A 23,317-nucleotide genomic window follows, 5' to 3' on the forward strand; every position below is an offset into this window, starting at 1 on the left:
GGATACTTCTACAACTACTATCAAAGTATGTCCGGACTTCTTATGTTGTCAGTTGCTATATATGAATAAGTGGGTAGCTACTGACAAGCATTAAGCATGTCACACAGCCCAAACATATAACATTTCAGGACACACCACACAGTTAACAACCACAGTGAAGCGTGTCAAAGCCCAAACATGTAACATTCAACAGGACACTTACACAACACATTCAAATCAAACAGTCAGACAACATACAAGAACATATACCCCAGCCGGCATTGCTCCCTGCCTATTTTCGTACAGCACACTATGTGTGCGCACACCTTTATTCACAAACTCTTCAACTTATACTCTTTTACCGAAGCTGCTACAGCTCGATTGGCCGAATACCCTTTGATCCTATTTCGGTGAATTTGACATCTGCCTTACATATAACAGATTAGCGGTTTAGCAGTTTTAATTTAGTTTGAGTGAAGGAATTCATTTTATAGCAAAATCCGAAATCGTGAAGAACTCATGAAAGTAAGCTTATTCTCGGATTCCTGAAACTTTAGATTTGCTCTTTCTTTTACTGCAAAGTACAACGTTGTTTTTTTTGTTTAAATCTTTCTAGACATGGTAAATATTAAGGACAAAGCAGTTTTCACATAGTTTGAGTGAAGGAATTAATTTTATAGATAAAATCCCAAGAGTCTGCTGAGAAAAGAGAGTGAATGCGAAGTAGACTTTAACACGGCTATGGGAGCGAGCCGAGTGTGGGCTAACCGGGAGAATTGCTTGAAAGAAACGCGACACCGAATGAGCGATCAGAACAAAGCCTCAATACGGGATTTTCGTGGTGTTTTTGTTGCTGCCTTGTCTTTTGCACAGAGTAAAAGACAAGGCAGCCATCGAATAGGGCCCGATTGTTCCTACTTGGTCAGCCGAGGAGCAAGGGGGGGGGGGGGGGGGGGGGGGGGGGGCAAGCGTCTCAACCAAGCAAAGCTCACCATGGGGAAGGTGGCTATGCCAACTAGCCTGATGCCCTGCTCCCGCAGTGACGGATAATCGTACTCTGGTTTCTCTTCATAACTCTTTCTCATAAGTCTTTCGCCTTTTACTAAAGATTTCTGTGGAGAGCAGCACTAATGAGTTGTTTCTATTTTTGGCAGGCTTTACCTTTGCGGGTGAAGCCCTTTCTGTCTGTGCAAAAGAAATCTTCTTACTGTGCAGAGTGACTTCTCTGAGTAGAGTCGCCTTACTTGTTGCGACTGTGCCGATGTTTGAAGCTGGAGTGCAAAGTTGTTGCTTGAATGGTGCTTGCTGGAGCGTGCGGGAGTGCAAAGTTATACCATTTAAAAGGGCTGAAGAGTGCTCAGTGCAGCGGGTGGGCGACACTTTGGCCACCTTGAAAACCGAGGTTACATCCACTACCAGGGTCAGCCCAAGTTCTGCCGCAAGTGTGGTGAGCATGGACACCTGGTTGAGGCTTGTACCAAGGTGTTATGTGGGAAGAGCAGAGAAATTGGGCAAACTTTTGGAGAGTGTCCAAATGGCAGGAAATGTAATCTCTGTGGAGAATTAAATCACCTCTTCAGAGATTGCCCTAAATCTTTTGCCAACAAATTAAAGATGGTAAAGCCACAGTCAAGCCAACAAAGAGAAGGACCAAAGGTGGCAGTTGGTGAACAAAGTGAAGAGGTTGACCCAATAAATTCAAACTTCCCGCCAAAAGCTTGGATTGGAAGTGAGGAGCAAAAAGGGGAGGGGCCTGTAGAGGCCTCACCACTCAGTGTTGAAGTCTGTGAGAATTCAAAGGCAGAGGGTGGAGCTACGCTAAATGAGGAGGAAGAGCAGACAGGTGAGTCTAGTGAAGATACTCACCTCCCCGAAGGTCAACAGAAGGTCAATTTGTTGATAGGCATTCATTTATTTCTTCACTTCTGATGAAGTTTCAACAATAAACAACAAACTTTGTATTATGAGAAAGAACCAGAATCATTCTACAGGAATCCGAAAATAAGCTCTATTTTATGAGTTATGCACGAATTCGGATTCTCCTATAAAACGAATTCCTTAACTCAAACCAAGTTAAGACTGCTTTGTCCTTCATATTTATTCATGTCTAATCAAGTTTCAACGATAAACAACGTTGTACTTTGTAGAATGAGAAAGAACTTCTTCAGCAATAAGCATCTCTCGACATATGACGAAGTACAGATTTTGCTATAAAATTAATTCCTTCTATCAGCCTGACTTAAAACTGTTTGTCCTCCTTATTTATCCACTTCAAATCAAGTTTCAACAATTAAAAAAAATTTGTAGTTTGAGAAAGAACAACTTAATCTTCAGCAATCAGTATAAAAAGAGGTGCAAATGCCAACCATACATACCTAAAAGGTGGAGCGGAAGTATTCAGCTGCAAGTAGGTGTGAATGTTCGACCATAATTTGTAAAAAGCGGGTAAGAAAAGGTTCGAATGCCCGACTATATATTAACAAAAGCGGGAGGAGAGGTCTTCGGATGAGAGTGGGTGAGAATTTCCAACCATAATCTATAAAATACGGTGAAAGAAAATATGTGAATGCCTCATAGAACACTAAAAGCGGAAGTGTTCGGCTGCAAGAAGGTGTGAATGTCCGACTATATTTGGTGAAAAGCAGGTGAAGCAAGGTCTGAATGCCCAACCTTACATCATCAAAAGCGAGATCAGAGGTGTTTGGCTGCAAGAAGGCCATAGTTTGCCAAAAGCGGGTAAGGTGCGAATGTCCGACTAAATATCAACAAAATTTGGGGCGGAGGTCTTCGGATGCAAGTGGGTGTGAATGTCCGACTATATTTGGTGAAAAGCAGGTGAAGCAAGGTCTGAATGCCCAACCTTACATCATCAAAAGCGAGATCAGAGGTGTTGGGCTGCAAGAAGGCCATAGTTTGCCAAAAGCGGGTAAGGTGTGAATGACCGACTAAATATCAACAAAAGTGGGGGCGGAGGTCTTCGGATGCAGGTGGGTGTGAATATCCCACCATACAAGTATGGTGGAGAGGAAGCTGTGAATGGCCGACCATAGTAAAAGGCGGGTGAGAGAAGGTGCGAAAGTCAAACCATACATAATCAAAACAGGGAGCGGAGGTGTTCTGCTGTAAGAAGGTGTGAATGTCCAACCATAGTTGGTAAAAAGCGGGTAAGAAAAGGTTAAAATACCCGACTGTACACAATCAATAGCGGGAGCGGAGTTGTTCGGCTACTAAAAGGTGTGAAATTCCGACCATGGTTTGTAAAAGCGGGTAAGAAAAGGTGCGAATGCCCGACAATGTATGATCAAAAGAGGGAGTGGAGGTTTTCGGCTGCAAGAAGGTCTGAATGTCCAACTATAATTTGTAAAAACCGGGGAAGAAAAGGCTCGAAAGCCCGACTATACACCATCAAAAGTGGGAGCGGAGGTGTTCAGCTGCAAGATGGTCTGAATGTCCATCAATAATTGCTAGAAAACATTAAAGAAAATTTTCGAATATCAAACTGCACATGATCATAAGCGGGAGAGGAGGTGTTCAGCTGCAAGAAGGTGTGAATGTCTACCCATAATTACTGAAAAATGGGTAAGAAAAGGTGCGAATGCCTAACCATACATCATCAAAAGAGGGAGCGGAGGTGTTCCGCTGTAAGACGGTGTGAATGTCCGAACATAGATGGTAAAAAGCGGGTAAGAAAAGGTTAAATTACACGACTGTACACAATCAAAAGAGGGAGCGGAGTTGTTCAGCTAAGAGAAGGTGTGAAAGTCCGACCTTGGTTTGTAAAAAGCGGGTAAGAAAAGGTTCGTATGCCCGAATATACACCATCAAAAGCGGAAGCGGAGGTGTTCGGCTGCAAGATATTGTGAACGTCCGACCAAAGTTTGTAAAAAGCAGTTAAGAAAAGGTTCGAATATCTAACTAAACATAATCAAAAGCGGGAGCAGAGCTGTTCGACTGGAAGTAGGTGTGAATGTCAGATCATAATTTGCAAAAAGCTGATGAGAAAGGGTGAGAATGCCCGACTATACACCATCAAATGCGGTAGCGGAGTTGTTCGGCTGTGAGTAGGTGTGAATCTCCAACCATAATTGCTGAAAAATGTGTTAGAAAAGGTAAAAATGCCGGTCCATACATAATCAAAATCGGGAGAGGTGGTGTTCAGCTGCAAGAAGGTCTAAATGTCCATCAATAATTGCTAGAAAACATGAAAGAAAATTTTCGAAAATCAAACCACACATGATCATAAGTGGGAGAGGAGGTGTTCAGCTGCAAGAAGGTGTGAATGTCCACCCATAATACCTGACAAATGGGTAAAAAAAAGGTGCGAATGCCCAACCATACATCATCAAAAGCAGGAGTGCATGTGTGCGGCTACAAGAAGGTGTGAACGTCCGACCAAAGTTTGTAAAAAGCAGTTAAGAAAAGGTTCGAATATCCAACCATACATAATCAAAAGCGGGAGCAGAGCTGTTCGACTGCAAGTAGGTGTGAATGTCAGATCATAATTTGCAAAAAGCTGATGAGAAAGGGTGAGAATGCCCGACTATACACCATCAAATGCGGTAGCGGAGTTGTTCGGCTGTTAGTAGGTGTGAATCTCCAACCATAATTGCTGAAAAATGTGTTAGAAAAGGTAAAAATGCCGGTCCATACATAATCAAAATCGGGAGAGGTGGTGTTCAGCTGCAAGAAGGTCTAAATGTCCATCAATAATTGCTAGAAAACATGAAAGAAAATTTTCGAAAATCAAACCACACAAGATCATAAGTGGGAGAGGAGGTGTTCAGCTGCAAGAAGGTGTGAATGTCCACCCATAATACCTGAAAAATGGGTAAAAAAAAGGTGCGAATGCCCAACCATACATCATCAAAAGCAGGAGTGCATGTGTTCGGCTACAAGAAGGTGTGAACGTCCAACCAAAGTTTGTAAAAAGCAGTTAAGAAAAGGTTCGAATATCCAACCATACATAATCAAAAGCGGGAGCAGAGCTGTTCGACTGCAAGTAGGTGTGAATGTCAGATCATAATTTGCAAAAAGCTGATGAGAAAGGGTGAGAATGCCCGACTATACACCATCAAATGCGGGAGCGGAGTTGTTCGGCTGTGAGTAGGTGTGAATCTCCGACCATAATTGCTGAAAAATGTGTTAGAAAAGGTAAGAATGCCGGTCCATACATCATCAAAAGCGAGAGAGGTTGTGTTCGGCTGCAAGTAGGTGTGAATGTCCAGCCATAATTACTCACAAACGGGTAAGAAAAGGTAGTATTGCCAGACCATATATGATCAAAACAGGGAGCGGAGGTGGTTCAGCTGCAAGAAGGTTTGAATGTCCGACTAAAGTTCAAATATATTAACAAAAGCGGGAGGAGAGGTCTTCGGATGAGAGTGGTTGAAAATTTCCAACCATAATGTATAAAATGCGGTGAAAAAAAGGTGTGATAGAACACTAAAAGGTGGAGCGGAAGTGTTCGGCTGCAAGAAGGTGTGAATGTCCGACTATATTTGGTGAAAAGCAGGTGAAGCAAGGTCTGAATGCCCAACCTTACATCATCAAAAGCGAGATCAGAGGTGTTTGGCTGCAAGAAGGCCATAGTTTGCCAAAAGCGGGTAAGGTGCGAATGTCCGACTAAATATCAACAAAATTTGGGGCGGAGGTCTTCGGATGCAAGTGGGTGTGAATGTCCGACTATATTTGGTGAAAAGCAGGTGAAGCAAGGTCTGAATGCCCAACCTTACATCATCAAAAGCGAGATCAGAGGTGTTGGGCTGCAAGAAGGCCATAGTTTGCCAAAAGCGGGTAAGGTGCGAATGACCGACTAAATATCAACAAAAGTGGGGGCGGAGGTCTTCGGATGCAGGTGGGTGTGAATATCCCACCATACAAGTATGGTGGAGAGGAAGCTGTGAATGGCCGACCATAGTAAAAGGCGGGTGAGAGAAGGTGCGAATGTCAAACCATACATAATCAAAACAGGGAGCGGAGGTGTTCTGCTGTAAGAAGGTGTGAATTTCCAACCATAGTTGGTAAAAAGCGGGTAAGAAAAGGTTAAAATACCCGACTGTACACAATCAATAGCGGGAGCGGAGTTGTTCGGCTACTAAAAGGTGTGAAAGTCCGACCATGGTTTGTAAAAAGCGGGTAAGAAAAGGTGCGAATGCCCGACAATGTATGATCAAAAGAGGGAGTGGAGGTTTTCGGCTGCAAGAAGGTCTGAATGTCCAACCATAATTTGTAAAAACCGGGGAAGAAAAGGCTCGAAAGCCCGACTATACACCATCAAAAGTGGGAGCGGAGGTGTTCAGCTGCAAGACGGTCTGAATGTCCATCAATAATTGCTAGAAAACATGAAAGAAAATTTTCGAATATCAAACTGCACATGATCATAAGCGGGAGAGGAGGTGTTCAGCTGCAAGAAGGTGTGAATGTCTACCCATAATTACTGAAAAATGGGTAAGAAAAGGTGCGAATGCCTAACCATACATCATCAAAAGAGGGAGCGGAGGTGTTCCGCTGTAAGACGGTGTGAATGTCCGAACATAGATGGTAAAAAGCGGGTAAGAAAAGGTTAAATTACACGACTGTACACAATCAAAAGAGGGAGCGGAGTTGTTCAGCGAAGAGAAGGTGTGAAAGTCCGACCTTGGTTTGTAAAAAGCGGGTAAGAAAAGGTTCGTATGCCCGAATATACACCATCAAAAGCGGAAGCGGAGGTGTTCGGCTGCAAGATATTGTGAACGTCCGACCAAAGTTTGTAAAAAGCAGTTAAGAAAAGGTTCGAATATCTAACTAAACATAATCAAAAGCGGGAGCAGAGCTGTTCGACTGCAAGTAGGTGTGAATGTCAGATCATAATTTGCAAAAAGCTGATGAGAAAGGGTGAGAATGCCCGACTATACACCATCAAATGCGGGAGCGGAGTTGTTCGGCTGTGAGTAGGTGTGAATCTCCAACCATAATTGCTGAAAAATGTGTTAGAAAAGGTAAAAATGCCGGTCCATACATAATCAAAATCGGGAGAGGTGGTGTTCAGCTGCAAGAAGGTCTAAATGTCCATCAATAATTGCTAGAAAACATGAAAGAAACTTTTCGAAAATCAAACCGCACATGATCATAAGTGGGATAGGAGGTGTTCAGCTGCAAGGTGTGAATGTCCACCCATAATTCCTGAAAAATGGGCAAAAAAAAGGTGTGAATGCCCAACCATACATCATCAAAAGCAGGAGTGGAAGTGTTCGGCTACAAGAAGGTGTGAACGTCCAACCAAAATATGTAAAAAGCAGTTAAGAAAAGGTTCGAATATCCAACCAAACATAATCAAAAGCGGGAGCAGAGCTTTTCGACTGCAAGTAGGTGTGAATGTCAGATCATAATTTGCAAAAAGCTGATGAGAAAGGGTGAGAATGCCCGACTATACATCATCAAATGCGGGAGCGGAGTTGTTCGGCTGTGAGTAGGTGTGAATCTCCGACCATAATTGCTGAAAAATGTGTTAGAAAAGGTAAAAATGCCGGTCCATACATCATCAAAAGCGAGAGAGGTTGTGTTCGGCTGCAAGTAGGTGTGAATGTCCAGCCATAATTACTCACAAACGGGTAAGAAAAGGTAGTATTGCCAGACCATATATGATCAAAACAGGGAGCGGAGGTGGTTCAGCTGCAAGAAGGTTTGAATGTCCGACTAAAGTTCAAATATATTAAAGAAAGCGGGAGGAGAGGTCTTCGGATGAGAGTGGTTGAAAATTTCCGACCATAATGTATAAAATGCGGTGAAAAAAAGGTGTGATAGAACACTAAAAGGTGGAGCGGAAGTGTTCGGCTGCAAGAAGGTGTGAATGTCCGACTATATTTGGTGAAAAGCAGGTGAAGCAAGGTCTGAATGCCCAACCTTACATCATCAAAAGCGAGATCAGAGGTGTTTGGCTGCAAGAAGGCCATAGTTTGCCAAAAGCGGGTAAGGTGCGAATGTCCGACTAAATATCAACAAAATTTGGGGCAGAGGTCTTCGGATGCAAGTGGGTGTGAATATCCAACCATACAAGTATGGTGGAGAGGAAGCTGTGAATAGCCGACCATAGTTTGGAAAAAGCGGGTAAGAAAAGGTTTGAATACCCGAACATACACCATCAAAAGAGGGAGCAGAGGTGTTCCGCTGTACGAAGGTGTGAATGTCCGACCATAGTTGGTAAAAAGCGGGTAAGAAAAGGTTAAAATACCCGACTGTACACAATCAATAGCGGGAGCGGATGTGTTCGGCTACAAGAAGGTGTGAAAGTCCGACCATGGTTTGTAAAAAGCGGGTAAGAAAAGGTGCGAATGTCCGACAATGTATGATCAAAAGAGGGAGTGGAGGTTTTCGGCTGCAAGAAGGTCTGAATGTCCAACCATAATTTGTAAAAACCGGGAAAGAAAAGGCTCGAAAGCCCGACTATACACCATCAAAATCGGGAGAGGTGGTGTTCAGCTGCAAGAAGGTCTAAATGTCCATCAATAATTGCTAGAAAACATGAAAGAAACTTTTCGAAAATCAAACCGCACATGATCATAAGTGGGATAGGAGGTGTTCAGCTGCAAGGTGTGAATGTCCACCCATAATTCCTGAAAAATGGGCAAAAAAAAGGTGTGAATGCCCAACCATACATCATCAAAAGCAGGAGTGGAAGTGTTCGGCTACAAGAAGGTGTGAACGTCCAACCAAAATATGTAAAAAGCAGTTAAGAAAAGGTTCGAATATCCAACCAAACATAATCAAAAGCGGGAGCAGAGCTTTTCGACTGCAAGTAGGTGTGAATATCAGATCATAATTTGCAAAAAGCTGATGAGAAAGGGTGAGAATGCCCGACTATACACTATCAAATGTAGGAGCGGAGGTGTCCGTCTGTGAGTAGGTGTGAATGTCCGACCATAATTGCTGAAAAATGTGTTAGAAAAGGTAAGAATGCCGGACCATATCTCATCAAAAGCGGGAGAGGTTGTGTTCGGCTGCAAGAAGGTGTGAATGTCCAGCCATAATTACTCACAAACGGGTAAGAAAAGGTACTATTGCCAGACCATATATGATCAAAACAGGGAGCGGAGGTGGTTCAGCTGCAAGAAGGTTTGAAAGTCCGACTAAAGTTTGTAAAAAGCGGGTAAGACAAGGTGTGAATGCCCGACAATGTATGATCAAAAGAGGAGCGGAGGTTTTCGGCTGCAAGAAGGTCTGAATGTCCACCCATAATTACTGAAAAATGGGTAAGAAAAGGTGCGAAAGCCCAACCGCACATGATCATAAGTGGATGAGAAGGTGTTCGACTGCAAGTAGGTGTGAATGTAAGATCATAATTTGTAAAAAGCGGGTAAGAAAAGGTAAGAATGCCCAACCATAAATTATCATAAGCGGCAGCAGAGTTTCGGCTGGTATTTATCAATGTCTAGATAGATTTCAACAAAAAACAACGTTGTACTTTGCAGTAAAAGAAAGTGCAAGTCAAAAGTTTTAGGAATCCGAGAATAAGCTTATTTTCATGAGTTCTGCACGATTTCGGATTTTATGTATAAAATGAATTTCTTCACGCAAACTAAGTTAACATTGCTTTGTCCTTCATATGTACCCATTTCTACATATATTTCAAGCATAAACTTCCTCATATTACCCTGAATGAGAAAGAGCCACACTTGTGATTAAGCCATACCTCCCTTTTGAGGAGTTCTGCATGATTTGGGATTTTATCTATAAAATTAATTCCTTCACTCAAACTATGTTAAAACGGCTTTTACCTTCATATTTATCAATGTCTCGATAGATTTAAACAAAAAAACAACGTTGTACTTTGCAATAAAAGAAAGAGCAAATCAAACGTTTTAGGAATCCGAGAATAAGCTTATTTTCATGAGTTCTGCACGATTTCGGATTTTATGTATAAAATGAATTCATTCACTCAAACCAAGTTAAAACTGCTTTTTCCTTCATATTTATCAATGTCTAGATCGACTTCAACAAAGAACAACATTGTATTTTGCAGTAGAAGAAAGAGCAAAACTGAAGGATCAGGAATCCGAGAATAAGCTTCTTTTCATACGTTCTGCATGATTTGGGATTTTATGTATAAAATGAATTCCTTCACTCAAACTAAGTTAACACTGCTTTGTCCTTCATATGTACCCATTTCTACATATATTTCAAGCATAAACTTCCTCATACTACCCTGAATGAGAAAGAACCACACTTGTGATTAAGCCATACGCCCCTTTTGAGGAGTTCTGCATGATTTGGGATTTTATCTATAAAATCAATTCCTTCACTCAAACTATGTTAAAACGGCTTTTACCTTCATATTTATCAATGTCTCGATAGATTTAAACAAAAAAACAACGTTGTACTTTGCAGTAAAAGAAAGAGCCAATCAAAAGTTTTAGGAATCCGAGAATAAGCTTATTTTCATGAGTTCTGCACGATTTCGGATTTTATGTATAAAATGAATTCATTCACTCAAACCAAGTTAAAACTGCTTTTTCCTTCATATTTATCAATGTCTAGATCGACTTCAACAAAGAACAACATTGTATTTTGCAGTAGAAGAAAGAGCAACACTGAAGGATCAGGAATCCGAGAATAAGCTTATTTTCTTATGGGCAAGTGGGAACTGCTTTGTCCTTCATATTTATCAATGTGTAAACTTCTTCTACTGCAAAGTCCAATGTTTTTCTTTGTTGAAGTCGATCTAGACATTGATGAATATGGAAGGACAAAGCAGTTTTAACTTGGTTTGAGCAAAGCAATTCATTTTATAGCAAAATTCGAAATCGTGCAGAACTCATGAAAGCAAGCTTATTCTCGGATTCCTGAAACTTTAGATTTGCTCTTTCTTTTACTGCAAAGTACAACGTTGAGCAGCACTAATGAGTTGTTTCTATTTTTTGCAGGCTTTACCTTTGCGAATGAAGCCCTTTCTGTCTGTGCTTTGTTTAAATATTTCTAGACATGGTAAATATGAAGGACAAATCAGTTTTAACATAGTTTGAGTGAAGTAATGCATTTTATAAGCAAAATCCCAAATCATGCAGAACTCACGAAATGCTTTTTCTCGCTTTTCACTGCTTTTTACAAACTTTGGTCGGACGTTCACACCTTCTTGCATCCGAACACCTCCGCTTCCGCTTTTGATGATGTATATTCGGGCATTTGAACCTTTTTTTACCCGCTTTTTACAAACCATTGTCAGACTTTCACACCTTCTTGCAGCCGAACACCACCTCTCCCAATTTTGATGATGTATGGTCCAGTATTCTTACCTTTTCTAACACATTTTTCAGCAATTATGGTCGGACATTCACACCTACTCACAGCTGGACACCTCCGCTCCCGCTTTTGATCATACAATGTCAGGACATCGCTCCTTGTCTTACCAGCTTTTTACAAATTTTAGTCGAACATTCACACCTTCTTGCAGCTGAAGACCTCCGCTCCCGCTTTTGATGATGTATAGTCGGGCTTTCGAGCCTTTTCTTACCCGGTTTTTACAAATTATGGTTGGACATTCAGACCTTGCAGCCGAACACCTCCGCTCTCTCTTTTGATCATACATTGTTGGGCATTCGCACCTTGTCTTACCCGCTTTTTACAAACTATAGTCAGACATTCACACCTTGCAGCTGAACCTCCGCTCCCTGTTTTGATCATGTATGGTCTGGCAATACTACCTTTTCTTCCCCCGTTTGTGAGTAATTATGGCTGGACATTCACACCTACTTGCAGTCGAACAGCTCTGCTCCCGCTTTTGATTATGTTTGGTTGGATATTCGAACCTTTTCTTAACTGCTTTTTACAAACCATGGTCGGACTTTCACACCTTCTTGTAGCCGAACAACTCCGCTCCCGCTATTGATTGTGTACAGTCGGGTATTTTAACCTTTTCTTACCCGCTTTTTACCAAGTATGATCGGACATTCACACCTTCGTACAGCGGAACACCTCCGTTCCCTCTTTTGATGGTGTATAGTCGGGCATTCAAACCTTTTCTTACCCGCTATTTACAAACTATGGTAGGACATTCAAACCTTCGTGTATCCGAAAACCTCCGCTCTCTCTTTTGATCATACATTGTCGGACATTCGCACCTTTTCTTACCCGCTTTTTACAAACCATTTTCAGACTGTCACACCTTCTTGTAGTCGAACACATCCGCTCCCGCTATTGATTGTGTACAGTCGGGTATTTTAACCTTTTCTTACCCGCTTTTTACCAAGTATGGTCGGACATTCACACTTTCGTACAGCGGAACACCTCCGCTCCCTCTTTTGATGGTGTATGTTCGGGCATTCAAACCTTTTCTTACCCGCTTTTTCCAAACTATGGTCGGCTATTCACAGCTTCCTCTCCACCATACTTGTATGGTGGGATATTCACACCCACTTGCATCCGAAAACCTCCGCCCCAAATTTTGTTGATATTTGGTCGGACATTCGCACCTTACCCGCTTTTGGCAAACTATGGCCTTCTTGCAGCCAAACAACTCTGATCTCGCTTTTGATGATGTAAGGTTGGGCATTCAGACCTTGCTTCACCTGCTTTTCACCAAATATAGTCGGACATTCACACCTTCTTGCAGCCGAACACTTCCGCTCCACCTTTTAGTGTTCTATCACACCTTTTTTTTCACCGCATTTTATACATTATGGTTGGAAATTTTCAACCACTTTCATCCGAAGACCTCTCCTCCCGCTTTTGTTAATATATTTTAACTTTAGTTTGACATTCAAACCTTCTTGCAGCTGAACCACCTCCGCTCCCTGTTTTGATCATATATGGTCTGGCAATACTACCTTTTCTTACCCGTTTGTGAGTAATTATGGCTGGACATTCACACCTACTTGCAGCCGAACACAACCTCTCTCGCTTTTGATGATGTATGGACCGGCATTTTTACCTTTTCTAACACATTTTTCAGCAATTATGGTCGGAGATTCACACCTACTCACAGCCGAACAACTCCGCTCCCGCATTTGATGATGTATAGTCGGGCATTCTCACCCTTTCTCATCAGCTTTTTGCAAATTATGTTCTGACATTCACACCTACTTGCAGTCGAACAGCTCTGCTCCCGCTTTTGATTATGTTTGGTTGGATATTCGAACCTTTTCTTAACTTCTTTTTACATATTTTGGTTGGACGTTCACACCTTCTTGTAGCTGAACACTTCCACTCCTGCTTTTGATGATGTATGGTTGGGCATTCACACCTTTTTTTTGCCCATTTTTCAGGAATTATGGGTGGACATTCACACCTTGCAGCTGAACACCTCCTATCCCACTTATGATCATGTGCGGTATGATTTTCGATGTTCATGATTTTCATGTTTTCTAGCAATTATTGATGGACATGTAGACCTTCTTGCAGCTGAACACCTCCGCTCCCGCTTTTGATCATACATTGTCAGGCATTAGCAACCTTGTCTTACCCACTTTTTACAAACTTTAGTCGAACAGTCACACCTTTTTGAAGCCGAACACCACCTCTACCGCTTTTGATGATGTATGGTCCAGCATTCTTACCTTTTCTAACACATTCTTCAGCAATTATGGTCGGACATTCACACCTACTCAGAGCCGAACACCTCCGCTCCCGCATTTGATGGTCTATAGTCGGGCATTCTACAGCGGAAAAGACTCATTCTTATGTTTGGTTAGATATTCGAACCTTTTCTTAACTGCTTTTTACAAACTTTGGTCGGACGTTCACAATATCTTGCAGCCGAACACCTCCGCTTCCGCTTTTGATGGTGTATATTCGGGCATACGAACCTTTTCTTACCCGCTTTTTACAAACCAAGGTCGGACTTTCACACCTTCTCTTAGCTGAACAACTCCGCTCCCTCTTTTGATTGTGTACAGTCGGGTAATTTAACCTTTTCTTACCCGCTTTTTACGATCTATGTTCGGACATTCACACCGTCTTACAGCGGAACACCTCCGCTCCCTCTTTTGATGATGTATGGTTAGGCATTCGCACCTTTTCTTACCCATTTTTCAGTAATTATGGGTAGACATTCACACCTTCTTGCAGCTGAACACCTCCTCTCCCGCTTATGATGATGTGTGGTTTGATATTCGAAAATTTTCTTTCATGTTTTCTAGCAATTATTGATGGACATTCAGACCGTCTTGAAGCTGAACACCTCCGCTCCCACTTTTGATGGTGTATAGTCGGGCTTTCGAGCCTTTTCTTCCCCGGTTTTTACAAATTATGGTTGGACATTCAGACCTTCTTGCAGCCGAAAACCTCCACTCCCTCTTTTGATCATACATTGTCGGGCATTCGCACCTTTTCTTACCCGCTTTTTACAAACCATGGTCGGACTTTCACACCTTCTTGTAGCCGAACAACTCCGCTCCCGCTATTGATTGTGTACAGTCGGGTATTTTAACCTTTTCTTACCCGCTTTTTACCAACTATTGTTGGACATTCACACCGTCTTACAGCGGAACACCTCCGCTCCCTCTTTTGATGGTGTATATTCGGGCACTCGAACCTTTTCTTACCCGCTTTTTACAAACTATGGTCGGACATTAAAACCTTCTTGTAGCCGAACACATCCACTCCTGCTTTTGATGATGTATGGTTGGGCATTCGTACCTTTTCTTACCCATTTTGCAGTAATTATGGGTGGACATTCACACCTTTTTGCATTTTAACACCTCCTCTCCCGCTTATGATCATGTGCGGTTTGATATTCGAAAATTCTCTTCCCTGTTTTCTAGCAATTATTGATGGACATTCAGACCTTCTTGCAGCTGAACACCTCCGCTCCCTCTGTTGATGGTGTATAGTCGGGCTTTCGAGCCTTTTCTTCCCCGATTTTTACAAATTATGGATGGACATTCAGACCTTCTTTCAGCCGAAAACCTCCGCTCCCTCTTTTGATCATACATTGTCGGGCATTCGCACCTTTTCTTACCTGCTTTTTACAATTCATGGTCGGACTTTCACACCTTTTAGTAGCGGAACAACTCTGCTCCCGCTATTGATTGTGTACAATAGGGTATTTTAACCTTTTCTTACCTGCTTTTTGCCAATTATGGTTGGACATTCACACCTTCTTACAGCGGAACACCTCCGCTCCCTCCTTTGATGGTGTATGTTCGGGCATTCGAACCTTTTCTTACCCGCTTTTTACAAACTATGGTCAGACATTCAAACCTTCTTGTAGCCGAACACATCCACTCCTGCTTTTGATGATGGGTATTCAAACCTACTTGTTGCCCGCTTTTCATTAATTATGGGTGGACATACACACCTTGTCGCAGCCAAGCACCTCCGCTCCCTGTTAGGATCATGTATGGTTGGGCATTCGTACCTTTTCTTACCCATTTTGCAGTAATTATGGGTGGACATTCACACCTTCTTGCATTTGAACACCTCCTCTCCCGCTTATGATCATGTGCGGTTTGATATTCGAAAATTCTCTTCCATGTTTTCTAGCAATTATTGATGGACATTCAGACCTTCTTGCAGCTGAACACCTCCGCTCCAGCTGTTGATGGTGTATAGTCGGGCTTTCGAGCCTTTTCTTCCCAGATTTTTACAAAATATGGATGGACATTCAGACCTTGTTTCAGCCGAAAAACTCCGCTCCCTCTTTTGATCATACATTGTCGGGCATTCGCACCTTTTCTTACCCGCTTTTTACAAACCATGGTCGGACTTTCACACCTTTTAGTAGCGGAACAACTCTGCTCCCGCTATTGATTGTGTACAATCGGGTATTTTAACCTTTTCTTACCTGCTTTTTGCCAACTATGGTCGGACATTTACACCTTCTTACAGCGGAACACCTCCGCTCCCTCCTTTGATGGTGTATGTTCGGGCATTCGAACCTTTTCTTTCCCGCTTTTTACAAACTATGGTCAGACATTCACACCTTCTTGCAGCCGAACACTTCCGCTCTACCTTTTAGTGTTCTATGGGGTATTCACACCTTTTTTTTCACCGCATTTTATAGATTATGGTTGTAAATTCTCCCCCACTCTTATCCGAAGACCTCTCCTCCTGCTTTGGTTAATATATAGTCGGGCATTCGAACCTTTTCTTACCCGCTTTTTACAAATTATGGTCGAACATTCACACCTACTTGCAGCCGAACACCTCCGCTCCCGCTTTTGATGGTGTATAGTCGGGCTTTCGAGCCTTTTCTTCCCCGGTTTTTACAAATTATGGTTGGACATTCAGACCCCACAGCCGAAAACCTCCGCTCCCTCTTTTGATCATACATTGTCAGGCATTCGCACCTACTTGCAGCCGAATACTTCCGCTCCACCTTTTAGTGATGTATGGTTGGCATTTGCACCTTTTCTTACCCTTTCTTACCCTACTGATTGCTTAAGATTAAGTTGTTTTTTCTCAAACTACAAAATTTTTTTAATTGTTGAAACTTGATTTGAAGTGGATAAATAAGGAGGACAAACAGTTTTAAGTCAGGCTGATAGAAGGAATTAATTTTATAGCAAAATCTGTATTTCGTCATATGTCGAGAGATGCTTATTGCTGAAGAAGTACAAAGTACAACGTTGTTTATCGTTGAAACTTGATTAGACATGAATAAATATGAAGGACAAAGCAGTCTTAACTTGGTTAGAGTTAAGGAATTCGTTTTATAGGAGAATCCGAATTCGTGCATAACTCGTAAAATAGAGCTTATTTTCGGATTCCTGAAGAATGAGTCTGGTTCTTTCTCATAATACAAAGTTTGTTGTTTATTGTTGAAACTTCATCAGAAGTGAAGAAATAAATGAATGCCTATCAACAAATGTGGGATCTAAACTCTAGTGCTTCCTCTAAAATAATTTCCTTTCTCAATTCAGAAATGTGTGTGTGTAAGTCACAACACCCGTGACACCAAAACGGCTTTCTTTTCTCTCTTTTCTCTACACTCTGCACTGTGAGCACACACACCAAATCAGAAAGGCTTTTTTCTCTCTTTTCTACATTATGGACTGTGGGGACACAAAACCGCTCTCTCTTTTTTTTTTTGATTGTGTGCCAGGGCGTTGTCTCACGTATTAGATTATGCTTACGATACGAATGGGTTTATCAGTCACATCAGAATCCATACATACTGATCCTCCCGTAATAAAATGGTCGGATCTTATCAAACACACTTTGTTTCTTGTGACAATTAAGTCAGCGAAACAGCGTATACACGTCAAGACACTGAATCAAGTTTGCCACAAGAACTCATAAGTTTGGCAGTATTGCTCTGCCGTCAGCAATCATACACCCATTTTATTTTCGTGAGACATGTGCAGGCACCTGTTCATCTACTGTTCTATCACTATGAATTAGTTTATCTATTATCAATAAGGATACTTCTACAACTACTATCAAAGTATGTCCAGACTTCTTATGTTGTCAGTTGCTATATATGAATAAGTGGGTAGCTACTGACAAGCATTAAGCATGTCACACAGCCCAAACATATAACATTTCAGGACACACCACACAGTTAACAACCACAGTGAAGTGTCAAAGCCCAAACATGTAACATTCAACAGGACACTTACACAACACATTCAAATCAAACAGTCAGACAACATACAAGAACATATACCCCAGCCGGCATTGCTCCCTGCCTATTTTCCTACAGCTCACTATGTGTGCGCACACCTTTATTCACAAACTCTTCAACTTATACTCTTTTACCAAAGCTGCTACAGCTCGATTGGCCGAATACCCTTAGATCCTATTTCGGTGAATTTGACATCTGCCTTACATGTAACAGATTAGCGGTTTAGCAGTTTTAATTTAGTTTGAGTGAAGGAATTCATTTTATAGCAAAATCCGAAATCGTGAAGAACTCATGAAAGTAAGCTTATTCTCGGATTCCTGAAACTTTAGATTTGCTCTTTCTTTTACTGCAAAGTACAACGTTGTTTTTTTTTTGTTTAAATATTTCTAGACATGGTAAATATGAAGGACAAAGCAGTTTTAACATAGTTTGAGTGAAGGAATTCATTTTATAGATAAAATCCCAAGAGTCTGCTGAGAAAAGAGAGTGAATGCGAAGTAGACTTTAACACGGCTCTGGGAGCGAGCCGAGTGTGGGCTAACCGGGAGAATTGCTTGAAAGAAACGCGACACCAAATGAGCGGTCAGAACAAAGCCTCAATACGGTGTTCCCGTGGTGTTTTTGTTGCTGCCTTGTCGATTGCACAGGGGCAAGCGTTTCAATCAAGCAACGCTCACCATGGGGAAGGTGGCTATGGCAACTAGCCTGATGCCCTGCTCCCGCAGTGACGGATAATCGTACTCTGGTTTCTCTTCATAACATACAAGTCTTTCGCCTTTTACTAAAGACTTTCGTGGAGAGCAGCACTAATGAGTTGTTTCTATTTTTGGCAGGCTTTACCTTTGCGGGTGAAGCCCTTTCTGTCTGTGCAAAAGAAATCTTGTTACTGTGCAGAGTGACTTCTCTGAGTAGAGTCGCCTTACTTGTTGCGATTGTGCCGATGTTCGAAGCTGGAGTGCAAAGTTGTTGCTTGAATGGTGCTTGCTGGAGCATGCGGGAGTGCAAAGTTATACCATTTAAAAGGGCTGAAGAGTGCTCAGTGCAGCGGGTGGGCGGAGGTGCAACGTGACACTCTGGCCACCTATGGCCATAAAAAGAACACTGCTACAAGTGCGCATTGTGCCAGCAAGGGCCCTCGGACCTGAAACAGTGGACAGTTATCGCTTCTCGGCCTTTTGGCTAAGATCAAGTGTAGTATCTGTTCTTATCAGTTTAATATGTCCTCTATACGAGGACTACATATTAAATGGATTTTTAAGAATAGGAGTTGAAAAAGAAGCTTGCTCCGTTCACTCCAAGCATCGACCCAGTACTGCAGTGCCGCTGGGAACGGTGCGCTCTTCTCTGCTCTTGTGAAAAAGCAAACAGCGGTGCAGGATGGAAGTTTCAGGGAGCCCAAGATGAAACTTTCTTTTAGTCTGCTGAGAAAAGAGAGTGAATGCGAAGTAGACTTTAACACAGCTCTGGGAGCGAGCCGAGTGTGGGCTAACCGGGAGAATTGCTTGAAAGAAACGCCATACCAAATGAGCGGTCAGAACAAAGCCTCAATACGGTGTTCCCGTTGTGTTTTTGTTGCTGCCGCTGTTTGCTTTTTCACAAGAGCGCACCTGTTGAGGGGGGGCCTGGGGGGGCCTGGGTGATGGTGGGTCTCAGGCCCGGGCTGCTGCGACTGGTGTGACCGGGTGGTTTGTTTGTTTGTTTTTTGTTGTTGTTTGTTTGTTTTTTGTAGAGGTCCTCCGGAGTGGGGTTGGGTTTAGTGGGGTGGGGCGGGATGGGTACCTTCTGGGGGTACAGTAGCTCCCAGAATATGGTCGCTGCAGGCCCCGAGCCTGGTGGACATCAGGCCCTCCTGTCCTGTGTTGGCTCCCTTTTAAAAAGTACAGAACTTAGAACAGGTCTAGTCCCTGGCTTTCGGCAGAACTGTCTTCTTTACTTTTTTTTTTTTTCCCCTTATCGTGTTCAGCATTATGGCAGCAGAATTGTAGTCTGAATACCTTTGATGCCAAACAGATTTGCTTTGCCAAGGGAAGTTTTATAAATGTAAAGCTCCCCTTGATGCCCATTTATTTATTTCTGTTTACAATATATGACATGTAATAGAACTGAACCGGACCGGGGGACAAGGAAAGAAGAAGAGGAAAGAAGAGAAAAACAGAACATACATCGCATACAACACAGCTGTGGATATAGATGACCTGAGACGACATGATAATACATCAACTGCTTAGCGACCATGCTACTGGACTAATGAATGTGGTTGTGTGTGTGTGAGAACATGCAACACCCATGGCACAGGACCTACATGATAACCGTGCTTAGTTATGAGTGTATAAGCATACAGGGCCACAATCCACAGCCCCCCCAAGCAATCAGAAGCAGGCAGAGAGGGCCACAAGACCCGGGCCACCAGCAGCCCCCACAGAGCACAGAACCCAGGAAGCCCACCGCAGGGGCAACCACGCATCCACCCAGAAGACTGCAGAGGAAGCCCCCGGAAAGAGCCCCCATAAGCATAGGGCAGAGGCCCTCCGGGAGCCAGGGGCAACAGCCCACCGACGTCGCCAGGCCCCAGCCGCCCAGACATGGGCCGTGCACTGGATCCGGGCCCCAGGAGCCCGAGCGCCCCCAAACCCCCCGGCAGAGGCCCCACCCAATACCCAGGAGGGCCAAGCGCCCCAGACAGCCACACAGTGGGTCAGCGCCTGCCCCAGCACCCCTGGCCAAGTGCCCTGGGAGTCAAGACGTGCCCACAGGTGGGTGAAGTCGCGAGCAGCGGAGAGAGGCCACGCCGCCCCCCCCATCGGGAGAAGCACAGACAGGCCAGGCGACAGCAAGTCCAAGATCCAGGCCCAATCATTACCACACACACTTTCATGTCCCATACATCCACACGTCCTCCCTCCCTCGACTCCGCTGGGGTGTAGTGCAGCGGGCACACCAGGGGGCCAGCAGCCACCACAGACCCCAAACCAGCAGAACAATTAATTAATCCTCCTGGCCCCTCCCGCCCCGAGCAGCAACCAGGAAGCAGGGGTGTGCGAAGAAGACCCCTCCCCTCACCCTTCTGGCTCTTCAATATTTTCTAATAGTGAGCAATTAAAATTGAGGGGCAGCCAAACTTGTAGAACTGGGAGCGTGGCCCTCTGGGAAGCCTACATACCCAAAGAGCCCCGCCCACCAGATGCCACTCAGTGTAACCACCCCCCAAGACCTAATGTGTGTGTGTGAGTGTGTTTGATAAGTAGTAATGTCTAAGGTGTAATTAAAACAGGGGTGGGAACTGCAGAGTGCAACTACTGCAGAGTCCACTACACCCCACCGAACACACACGCCCCCAAAACCCTTCATGTGTGAGTGTGTGCTGTGTACAGGAGCCAGAAGGGAGAGGGGTATGGGGATATACACTGGGGGCAGCCAGGGACTGGCTGCAATAGGCATCCCCGCTACCAGGGAGCCAACACAGGACAGGAGGGCCTGATGTCCACCAGGCTCGGGGCCTGCAGCGACCATATTCTGGGAGTTACTGTACCCCCAGAAGGTACCCATCCCGCCCCACCCCACTCAACCCAACCCCACTCCGGAGGACCTCTACAAAAAACAAACAAACCACCCGGTCACACCAGTCGCAGCAGCCCAGGCCTGAGACCCACCATCACCCAGGCCCCCCCAGAACCCCCCTCAACAGGTGCGCTCTTGTGAAAAAGCAAACAGCGGCAGCAACAAAAACACAACGGGAACACTGTATTGAGGCTTTGTTCTGACCGCTCATTTGGTATGGCGTTTCTTTCAAGCAATTCTCCCGGTTAGCCCGCACTCGGCTCGCTCCCAGAGCCGTGTTAAAGTCTACTTCGCATTCACTCTCTTTTCTCAGCAGACTCTTGGGATTTTATCAATAAAATGAATTCCTTCACTCAAACTATGTTAAAACTGCTTTGTCCTTCATATTTACCATGTCTTGAAAGATTTAAACAAAAAAAACAACGTTGTACTTTGCAGTAAAAGAAATAGCAAATCTAAAGTTTCAGGAATCCGAGAATAAGCTTACTTTCATGAGTTCTTCACGATTTCGGATTTTGCTATAAAATGAATTCCTTCACTCAAACTAAATTAAAACTGCTAAACCGCTAATCTGTTACATGTAAGGCAGATGTCAAATTCACCGAATTAGGATTATTCGGTATTCGGCCAATCGAGCTGTAGCAGCTTCGGTAAAAGAGTATAAGTTGAAGAGTTTGTGAATAAAGGTGTGCGCACACATAGTGAGCTGTAGGAAAATAGGCAGGGAGCAATGCCGGCTGGGGTATATGTTCTTGTATGTTGTCTGACTGTTTGATTTGAATGTGTTGTGTAAGTGTCCTGTTGAATGTTACATGTTTGGGCTTTGACACTTCACTGTGGTTGTTAACTGTGTGGTGTGTCCTGAAATGTTATATGTTTGGGCTGTGTGACATGCTTAATGCTTGTCAGTAGCTACCCACTTATTCATATATAGCAACTGACAACGTAAGAAGTCCGGACATACTTTGATAGAGTAGTTGTAGAAGTATCCTTATTGATAATAGATAAACTAATTCATAGTGATAGAACAGTAGATGAACAGGTGCCTGCACATGTCTCACGAAAATAAAATGGATGTATGATTGCTGACGGCAGAGCAATACTGCCAAACTTATGAGTTCTTGTGGCAAACTTGATTCAGTGTCTTGACGTGTATACGCTGTTTGGCTGACTTGATTGTCACAAGAAACAAAGTGTGTTTGATAAGATCCGACCATTTTATTACGGGAGGATCAGTATGTATGGATTCTGATGTGACTGATAAACCCATTCGTATCTTAAGCACAATCTAATACGTGAGACAACGCCCTGGCACACGATAAAAAAAAAAGAGAGAGCGGTTTTGTGTCCCCACAGTCCATAATGTAGAAAAGAGAGAAAAAAGCCTTTCTGATTTGGTGTGTGTGCTCATAGTGCAGAGTGTAGAGAAAAGAAAGCCGTTTTGGTGTCACGGGTGTTGTGACTTACACACACACATTTCTAAATTGAGAAAGGAAATTATTTTAGAGGAAGCACTAAAGTTTAGATCCCACATTTGTTGATAGGCATTCATTTATTTCTTCACTTCTGATAAAAATGATAAGACTGACCTAAAGAATTGGAGGCCCATCACACTTTTAAACTTTGACTGTAAACTTTTTAGCAAGGTTTTAACGACACGGATGTCCTCTGTTTTAGAGGAGGTAATTCACCCAGACCAGGCTTGTGCCATCTCAGAGAGACAACTCACCGACAGCCTCGTACTGATTCGAGACATCATTGATTACGCTAGAGACAGAAACACCCGGCTTGTCATCTTAAATTTAGACTTTGAAAAAGCTTTTGATCGGGTCTCGCATCAATATCTCTTTCAGGTGTTGCAGCCATCGAATAGGGCCCGATTGTTCCTACTTGGTGAGATTTGCTTGGTTGAGACGCTTGCTCCCCCCCCTTGCTCCTCGGCTGACCAAGTAGGAACAATCGGGCCCTATTCGATGGCTGCCTTGTCTTTTACTCTGTGCAAAAGACAAGGCAGCCACAAACACCACGGGAACACCGTATTGAGGCTTTGTTCTGACCACTCATTCGGTGTCGCGTTTCTTTCAAGCAATTCTCCCGGTTAGCCCACACTCGGCTCGCTCCCAGAGCTGTGTTATAGTCTACTTCGCATTCACTCTCTTTTCTCAGCAGATTAAAAGAAAGTTTCATCTTGGGCTCCCTGAAACTTCCATCCTGCACCGCTGTTTGCTTTTTCACAAGAGCAGA

At 43.4% G+C, this 23,317-nt stretch overlaps 3 non-coding genes across 3 annotated transcripts; all 3 read left to right on the forward strand.

Annotated features, from left to right (window-relative positions):
- The first annotated feature begins 1,031 nt into the window (after positions 1-1,031).
- On the forward strand, positions 1,032-1,151 carry LOC140285295 (U5 spliceosomal RNA). The gene has a single exon (XR_011910390.1). It is a non-coding gene; the product is annotated as a U5 spliceosomal RNA (small nuclear RNA).
- A 17,101-nt stretch (positions 1,152-18,252) lies between these two features.
- Positions 18,253-18,366, forward strand: LOC140285271 (U5 spliceosomal RNA). Its single transcript, XR_011910367.1, has one exon. It is a non-coding gene; the product is annotated as a U5 spliceosomal RNA (small nuclear RNA).
- Positions 18,367-18,674: 308 nt separating this feature from the next.
- On the forward strand, positions 18,675-18,858 carry LOC140285338 (U2 spliceosomal RNA). The gene has a single exon (XR_011910429.1). It is a non-coding gene; the product is annotated as a U2 spliceosomal RNA (small nuclear RNA).
- The last annotated feature ends 4,459 nt before the right edge of the window (positions 18,859-23,317 follow it).

The sequence above is a fragment of the Leuresthes tenuis genome, unplaced genomic scaffold, assembly GCF_036924035.1.
Source record: "Leuresthes tenuis unplaced genomic scaffold, fLeuTen1.0.hap1 SCAF_34, whole genome shotgun sequence".
Taxonomy (NCBI): Eukaryota; Metazoa; Chordata; class Actinopteri; order Atheriniformes; family Atherinopsidae; genus Leuresthes; species Leuresthes tenuis.